Raw genomic sequence first — 9845 nt, forward strand, 5'->3', positions numbered from 1 at the left:
AATTTATATGCCAATTTCAAAAGGCCACGGCCCCCTGACACCCCTTCTCAACTGTCTATGTGATGTCAAGGCTTGGTTAGCCCAGAATTTTTTAATAATGAATGAGGGAAAAACGGAAATTTCAGTTTTTGGTCCGGCCCTGACTGACTTGGGACCATTGCAAAATGATGTGCGTCCCAAAGTCACCAGCCTTGGCGTCACTATAGACAGCGATTTTAAATTTGACAAACAAGTCAATGGCGTTTTAAAATCGTGTTTTTATCATCTTCGTCTTTTAGCAAAGGTAAAACCATTTTTATCTTTTAACCTTTTTGAACAAGTCGTGCATGCTTTTATTTCAAGTCGCCTGGACTACTGCAATGCACTTCATGCTGGCATTAGCCAAAAAGCTCTCTCCCGGTTGCAGTTAGTCCAGAACGCGGCAGCACGACTTTTAACAGGGGCCAGGAAACGTGAGCATATAACCCCAATTCTTCGGAGTTTGCACTGGCTCCCTGTTCATTTTAGAATTGATTTTAAATCCTTGCTGTTTGTTTTTAAAGCTTTACATGGACTGGCACCTCAGCATATCTCGGACCTCATCCAAATTTACACTCCTGCGCGCGCTCTGAGGTCCGAGAGCCAGCTCCAGCTTGTGGTGCCCAGGACGAGACTTAAAACCAGGGGAGACAGGGCCTTCTCTGTGGTCGGCCCTAAACTCTGGAACACTCTGCCCCTCCATGTTCAAACTGCTTCCACAGTGGAGTGTTTTAAGTCTCGTCTTAAGACCCACTTTTATTCTTTGGCTTTTAACACTGTGTTTTTTTTAAATAAATTTTGATGTCTATTTTACTGTTTTAATTGGTTTTACCCTTTAAAAATCGCTTTTAATCATATTTATTTTTTATATTGTCTCTGTATTGGTTTTCTATTCATTTATTCTTTGTTTTTATTCAGTCATTGGTGTAGCATAATATTGTTTTTAATATTGTTTTTAATATTGTTTTTAATATTGTTTTTAATATTGTTTTTAACATGGCTGTGCAGCACTTTGGAAACATTCTTGTTGTGTAAATGTGCTATATAAATAAAGTGTATTGGATTGATTGGATTATTTCACGGTCTTGTCTTTCTCAGGAATATTCACCTTTAACTTAATGCACAATTTAGCAACATTCATTTAAATACTTTACTTTTCTTCATATTCTTCTTCTTATAATAGCAGCTTTAAGTTACTGTACTGGAAATGTTCATTGACCATTACTGAGAGCTTCACTTATATAACCATGTCTAAACACAATAAAATAGCATGTAAAACCTATTTCAGAACACACACATTATACAAATATATATTATAAAATCAATAAGAAAACGGGAGCTCTAATTTGGGAGTCTGTGCGTGCGCGAGTGTGTGCGCCGCACAGCAAATATATGCCGCGCACCAAATCAAACCCATCTGAATTCTAAAAAAAATAAACACATTTATTCTGTGTAATTTTGAAATGCAACTTTGAGTGACAGTGACAACAAGCGGCCCTAATGGTGTAACAACACGCATACCACTAAGCCACTGGTGCGTTTATGGCCACACAAAAAGTCGGACAACTCAAACACCACACAAAGTTACACTATGACTCCTCAGTCATACGTGTGCTTATTTTTCTGTCATTTATTATTCATGTTAATTTATTGATATTACTCATGGAATGCTGTTACTAGAGAAAGATACAGGAATGATGGCGTGGCGAAGTTGGTAGAGTGGCCGTGCCAGCAATCGGAGGGTTGCTGGTTACTGGGGTTCAATCCCCACATTCTACAATCCTCGTCACGATAAATGATCACAATATTTATTGACTGTATCTATATTTTTATTTAAATTAAGATATGAAATAATCCTAAATGAAATACAATGACTTGGTTTATATTATTGTATATACTAGGTCATAAAATCAGTGTCAGTTGAGTCGGTCCATAGGTTGCCTGTAGGGATTTTTAATGTCCAGCAGATGTCAGTATTTAGTGACACAGTATCGACACAGTATCAATACAGTTTCGCAATGTGTCGAAACGCTTCATGACGCCTCATCAACCCATCACTACACAGAACTGAGACAACTAGGCACAGAGTCTAGAACAGGAGCATGAATCAGGAATATCAAAATGTGACTGTTGCTTACCGCAAACAAGGAAGCCAGGACGAGTGAACAGAAAGGCAAGCTTAAATAGTGTCAGTGATGACAAACAGGTGCGCGTCGGGAACACAAGCGGCAGGTGAAAATAATGAGTAACCATGGTAACAAACTCAAACAAGGAAGTGCAACCAGGAACTAAAGAAGTCCAAAACTAACAGAACATAACTAAACTAAACATGATCCGGACCACAGATCATGACAGAGCCCCCCCCCCCCCCCCCCCCCCGCCCTTAAGGACATATCCCAGATGTCCCAAAAAAAAAAGACAAAAACCAAGCAGGGTCAAAAGTCACGGGAGGGCGGAGGGAGGACTTGGCGGTGGGTCACCAGGCCAAATGTCCCCGAATCCAACGAGGACAAGTCAAGTGGCGGCGGCGAGTGAAATGCCGCTGCAGCAGGCGAGGCGGGCGACCCGGAATGGCCACATTCGTGGCCGACGGGGAGGTGGGTGCACTTGGCGAGGCGGACGACCAGGGAGCGGCCACACCCGTGGTCGACGGTAAGGTGGGCGCGTCGGCGTCGTTGTCGCGGCAGGCTTAGACGACGAGTCAGGCGTGGACGCAGCAGCAGACGAGTCAGGTGTGGACGCAGCAGCAGACGAGTCAAGCGTGGACGCAGCAGGAACTGGAACTGGTGCTGAGGAGGATGGCGTCTGCAGGCCCACCGGAGATGATGGTGGCGTCTGCAGGCCCACCGGAGATGACGGTGGCGTCTGCAAGCCCACCGGAGATGATGGTGGCGTCTGCACTACACTCCGGACAAAAACGTGATGGTAAGAGATGATTTATTTAACATGAATCATAGGCAAACAGAAAACAAGCAAAAGAAAAGCGTGCCGAACGCACGGGAAGCTAAGGCTAACACTTAGCACAAAACTGAGACAACTAGGCACAGAGTCTAGAACAGGAGCAAGAATCAGGAATATCAAAACGTGACTGTTGCTTACCGCAAACAAGGAAGCCAGGACGAGTGAACAGAAGGGCAGGCTTAAATAATGTCAGTGATGACAAACAGGTGCGCGTCGGGAACACAAGCGGCAGGTGAAAATAATAAGTAACCATGGTAACAAACTCAAACAAGGAAGTGCAACCAGGAACTAAAGAAGTCCAAAACTAACAGAACATAACTAAACTAAACATGATCCGGACCACGGATCATGACATATACATACATATATATACATACATATATATATACATACATACTGTATATACATACACTACCGTTCAAAAGTTTGGGGTCACCCAAACAATTTTGTGGAATAGCCTTCATTTCTAAGAACAAGAATAGACTGTCGAGTTTCAGATGAAAGTTCTCTTTTTCTGGCCATTTTGAGCGTTTAATTGACCCCACAAATGTGATGCTCCAGAAACTCAATCTGCTCAAAGGAAGGTCAGTTTTGTAGCTTCTGTAACGAGCTAAACTGTTTTCAGATGTGTGAACATGATTGCACAAGGGTTTTCTAATCATCAATTAGCCTTCTGAGCCAATGAGCAAACACATTGTACCATTAGAACACTGGAGTGATAGTTGCTGGAAATGGGCCTCTATACACCTATGTAGATATTGCACCAAAAACCAGAAATTTGGAGCTACAATAGTCATTTACCACATTAGCAATGTATAGAGTGTATTTCTTTAAAGTTAAGACTAGTTTAAAGTTATCTTCATTGAAAAGTACAGTGCTTTTCCTTCAAAAATAAGGACATTTCAATGTGACCCCAAACTTCTGAACGGTAGTGTATATATATATATACGTATATATATATATATATATATATATATATATATATATATATATATATATATATATATATATATATATATATATATATATATATATATATATATATGTATGTATATATATATGTATATATATATATATATATATATATATATATATATATATATATATATATATATATGTATATATATATATATATATATATGTATATATATATATATACATACATATATATACATACATATATATATATATATATATATGTATATATATATATATATATATATGTATATATATATATATACATACATATATATACATACATATATATATATATATATATATATATATATATATATACATATATATACATACATATATATATATATATATATACATACATATATATATATATATATATATATATATATATATATATATATATATATATATATATATACATATATATATATATATATATATATATATATATATATATATATATATATATATATATATATATATATATATATATATATATATATATATATATATATATACATACATATATATATATATATATATATATATATATATATATATATATATATATATATATATATATATATATATATATATATATATATATATATATATATATATATATATATATATATACCGGGAAGGCTGAGGAGTGTGATCCCACGATAGTTGGAACACATCCTCCGGTTCCCTTTCTTAAAGAGAGGAACCACCACCCCGGTCTGCCAATCCAGAGGTACCACCAGCGATGTCCACGGGATGTTGCAGAGTCTTGTCAACCAAGACAGCCCCACAGCATCCAGAGCCTTAAGGAACTCCGGGCGGACCTCATCCACCCCCGGGGCCTTGCCACCGAGGAGCTTTTTAACTACCTCGGCAACCTCAGCCCCAGAAATAGGAGAGCCCACCACAGATGCCCCAGGCACTGCTTCCTCATAGGAAGACGTGTTGGTAGGATTGAGGAGGTCTTCGAAGTATTCCTTCCACCGATCCACAACATCCGCAGTCGAGGTCAGCAGAACATCATGCCCACCATACACGGTTTTGACATTGCACTTCTTCCCCTTCCTGAGGCGGAGGATGGTGGTCCAGAATCGCTTCGAAGCAGTCTGGAAGTCGTTTTCCATGGCTTCCCCGAACTCCTCTTATGTCCGAGTTTTTGCCTCCGCGACCGCTGAAGCCGCACACCGCTTGGCCTGTCGGTACCTGTCTGCTGCCTCAGGAGTCCTATGAGCCAAAAGAGCCCATTAGGACTCTTTCTTCAGCTTGACGGCATCCCTCACCGCTGATGTCCACCAGCGGGTTCAAGGATTATCCCCACGACAGGCACCAACCAGCTTGCGGCCACAGCGCCAATCGGCCACCTCGACAATAGAGGTACGGAACATCGTCCACTCGGACTCAATGTCCAGCGCCTCTCTCGTGACATGTTCAAAGTTCTTCCGGAGGTGGGAATTGAAACTCTCTCTGACAGGAGACTCTGCTAGGCGTTCCCAGCAAACCCTCACAATGCGTTTGGGCCTGCCAGGTCTGTCCGGCATCCTCCCCCACCATCGCAGCCAACTCACCACCAGGTGGTGATAGGTAGAAAGCTCCGCCCCTCTCTTCACCCGAGTGTCCAAAACATGAGACCGCAAATCCTATGACACAACTACAAAGTCGATCATGGAACTGCGGCCTAGAGTGTCTTGGGGCCAAGTGCACATATGGACACACTTATGTTTGAACATGGTGTTCGTTATGAACAATCTGTGACGAGCACAAAAGTCCAATAACAAAACACCACTCGGGTTCAAATCTGGGCGGCCATTCTTCCCAATCACGCCTCTCCAGGTTTCACTGTCGTTGCCAACATGAGCGTTGAAGTCCCCCAGTAAAACGAGGCAATCGCCCGGGGGAGCACCCTCCAGTACTCCCTCGAGTGAATCCAAAAAGGGTGGGTACTCTGAGCTTCCGCTTGGCGCGTAAGCGCAAACAACAGTCAGGACCCGTCACCCCACCCGAAGGCGGAGGGAAGCTACCCTCTCGTCCACTGGGTTGAACTCCAATGTGCAGGCTTTGAGCCGGGGGGACAACAAGAATTGCCACTCCAGCCCGTCGCCTCTCACTGCCGGCAACGCCAGAGTGGAAGAGAGTCCATCCCCTCTCGAGAGAACTGGTTCCAGAGCCCTTGCTGTGCGCCGAAGTGAGTCTGACTATATCTAGCCGGAACTTCTCCACCTCGCGCACCAGCTCAGGCTCCTTCCCCCCCAGCGAGGTGACATTCCACATCCCAAGAGCTAGCTTATGTAGCCGAGGATCGGACCGCCAAGTGCCCTGCCTTCGGCTGCCTCCCAGCTCACATTGCACCCGACCTCTATGGCCCCTGCTATGGGTGGTGTGCCCATTGGAGGGGTTGACCCACGTTGCCTCTTCGGGCTGTGCCCGGCCGGGCCTCATGGGAACAGGCCCGGCCACCAGGTGCTCGCCATCGTGCCCCACCTCCGGGCCTGGCTCCAGAGGGGGGGTATCCCTGCAGACTGTATTGATCTATATTGATATATAATGTAGGAACCAGAAATATTAATAACAGAAAGAAACAACCCTTTTGTGCGAATGAGTGTGAATGAGTGTAAATGGGGGAGGGAGGTTTTTTGGGTTGGTGCACTAATTGTAAGTGTATCTTGTGTTTTTTATGTTGATTTAATAAAAATAAAATAAAAAAATTAAAATTAAAAAAATGTTTTTATTTTTATTTCTTGTGCGGCCCGGTACCAATTGATCCACGGACCGGTACCGGGCCACGGCCCGGTGGTTGGGGACCACTGTATAGATGTTGTTAGTGTATCTCCTAAAAGCCAGAACAGAGAGCAGCCTTATTTATTGCATTGCACTCGTTACAGTCCTGTTGATATCCCCAGAGTGCACCATGGAAGGAAAACTGAAACCATCATCAAGATTATTAGATCAAAACATTACACCAGCTGCATTACTGTAATTGATCCAACTGTTGCAGCAACTGCACCACTAAGGCAGGAAAAAAATCGTTGTGCAGACAAAAGCGCCGCTCTTTTCTTGGAATACTGTATGAGCCTTTCGTATCAGCCGCGCTCAAGAATACAAGGTAGACCTAAAATGCTTGTTGCTGTGGGGGAAACATGTCTGTGCACTTCAGTCCAGGTCCATTTGTGTACCTTATCAATTTGTACCAGAACAAGCAGCAACCTCTGAGATGGCTGATAGGGCCAGGGTGATGCAAACGTGTGCTTGAAGCCACAAGTAAAGACAATAAAAGCTCAATACCTAATAACAAGTCAAATGTTAAAAGTGAATAGAATAGAGATGATGGCAATAATTAAAAATGCTCATAATTTAAAAATGTATCATTATTATTATTATCAATATTAATGACTCTAAATGCCTACTACTAGTATGCCCTATTTAAAGAACTACTACTAATAGGTGTTGTCTATGAGCTAAACACATTTTTCATGCAGCACCTTAGGATTGGATTGAATTCTCGATTCAACATGATTCTCAATTCAAACCTCTTCTCGCAATACAATGTATTATATTTTGTATAAGAATGATAATAAAACCTTTTTTTAAAAACAGATTACAGTAGGGTTGTACGGTATACCGGTATTAGTATAGTACCGCGATACTAACGAATCATATTCGGTACTATGCCGCCTCTGAAAAGTACCCGTCCGTATTATTCTAACTGATCTTTATTGTGACACAGTTGTGAGTTTTGTACTCATTATTTCTACACAATAACTTAGATATGGTAACACTAACGAGCAGTAAAAAATACAAAGTGATGTTTATGTTCAGAACATATTTTGCTTTGTTCATTATGGAAATATTTCTTGCCATTTTATGTTGTATATTTCTTTATATGAGATTCCCAGTTTATTTTACCATCAATTGAAAAAGGGATTCATAATCTCACTGGGACTCTCCTGGGTAAATAAAGGTAAAAAAAAAAAAATTGCTACAACCAAATATTTGATTTGTTTTACTCTTTCAATCATTACATTTCCATGCACTAAATTAGTCTGATTTCTCAAATGTGAGTTTTTTTGTTGACGAGTCCACATTTCAGATAGTTTTTGGAAACTGTGGACGTCGTGTCCTCCGGACCAAAGAGGAAAAGAACCATCCGGATTGTTATAGGCGCAAAGTTGAAAAGCCAGCATCTGTGATGGTATGGGGGTGTATTAGTGTCCAAGACATTGGTAACTTACACATCTGTGAAGGCGCCATTAATGCTGAAAGGTACATACAGGTTTTGGAGCAACATATGTTGCCATCCAAGCAACGTTACCATGGACGCCCCTGCTTATTTCAGCAAGACAATGCCAAGCCACGTGTTACATCAATGTGGCTTCATAGTAAAAGAGTGTGGGTACTAAACTGGCCTGCCTGTAGTCCAGACCTGTCTCCCATTGAAAATGTGTGGCGCATTATGAAGCCTAAAATACCACAACGGAGACCCCCGGACTGTTGAACAACTTAAGCTGTACATCAAGCAAGAATGGGAAAGAATTCCACCTGAGAAGCTTAAAAAATGTGTCTCCTTAGTTCCCAAACGTTTACTGAGTGTTGTTAAAAGGAAAGGCCATGTAACACAGTGGTGAACATGCTCTTTCCCAACTACTTTTGCACGTGTTGCAGCCATGAAATTCTAAGTTCATTATTATTTGCAAAAAAAAAAAAAAGTTTATGAGTTTGAACATCAAATATCTTGTCTTTGTAGTGCATTCAATTGAATATGGGTTGAAAAGGATTTGTAAATCATTGTATTCCGTTTATATTTACATCTAACACAATTTCCCAACTCATATGGAAACGGGGTTTGTAGTTGGTATCGGATTGATACCCAAATTTGTGGTATCGTCCAAAACTAATGTAAAGTGTCAAACAACAGAAGAATAAGTGATTATTACATTTGAACAGAAGTGTAGATAGAACATGTTAAAAGAGAAAGTAAGCAGATATTAACAGTAAATGAACAAGTAGATTATTAAATCATTTTCTACCACTTGTCCTTTATAATTTTGACAAAATAATAGAATGGAAAATGACACAACATGTTACTGCATATGTCAGCAGACTAAATTAGGAGCCTTTGTTTGCTTACTTACTACTAAAAGGCAAGTTGTCTAGTATGTTCACTACTTTATTTAAGGACAAATTTGCAATAAGAAACATATGTTTAATGTAGCCTAAGATTTTTTTGGTTAAAATAAAGCCAATTATGACATTTTTTGTGGTCCCCTTTATTTAGAAAAGTACCGAAAACTACCAAAATATTGGTATCGGGACAACACTAATACACACACACCGAGCAGCCACTGGCAGAAATGTAGATCGGCGCCTATGCATAGGACCATTAGAGGGCAAACAGGTGTTTCTTTCCAAGGCAACACCTGACTAATTTTAACACATTTGTTTAGCAAAGCAGTACGACAAAGTCAACAGTGCCACACATTACGAGAACAAATCTCACTAAATAAACACAATTAATTGGGAATTGGTAAATCCACTTTGATCAATTTCTAATAAAACCTTCTAGGTTAAAACCCACCCTAATAGCAAAGTTCATTTCCTACTGCATTCTAGTTAAACATTTACAGATATAGTTTGTCCTGTGGCGCTGCCTAATGAAGAGAAATAAGAGTGGAGTAAGAATGTGTCATTCTGGGTGTGGGAACAATAAAAAAGGCAACCTGGCTGATAAGCAAACAGAAGCTATTATGTGCAAACATGACGTGAAATGTGGAACATGCGTATCCATATGAAGGGAGGGAATAGAATCGAGCAATACAAAAAAAAAAAGGGAGTGGCACTTTCACGTTTACTTCTGTGTTTGCGAGGGCAGCACAGATGTCGGGGCAGCACTA

This window comes from Entelurus aequoreus, linkage group LG25, assembly GCF_033978785.1.
Source record: "Entelurus aequoreus isolate RoL-2023_Sb linkage group LG25, RoL_Eaeq_v1.1, whole genome shotgun sequence".
NCBI lineage: Eukaryota > Metazoa > Chordata > Actinopteri > Syngnathiformes > Syngnathidae > Entelurus > Entelurus aequoreus.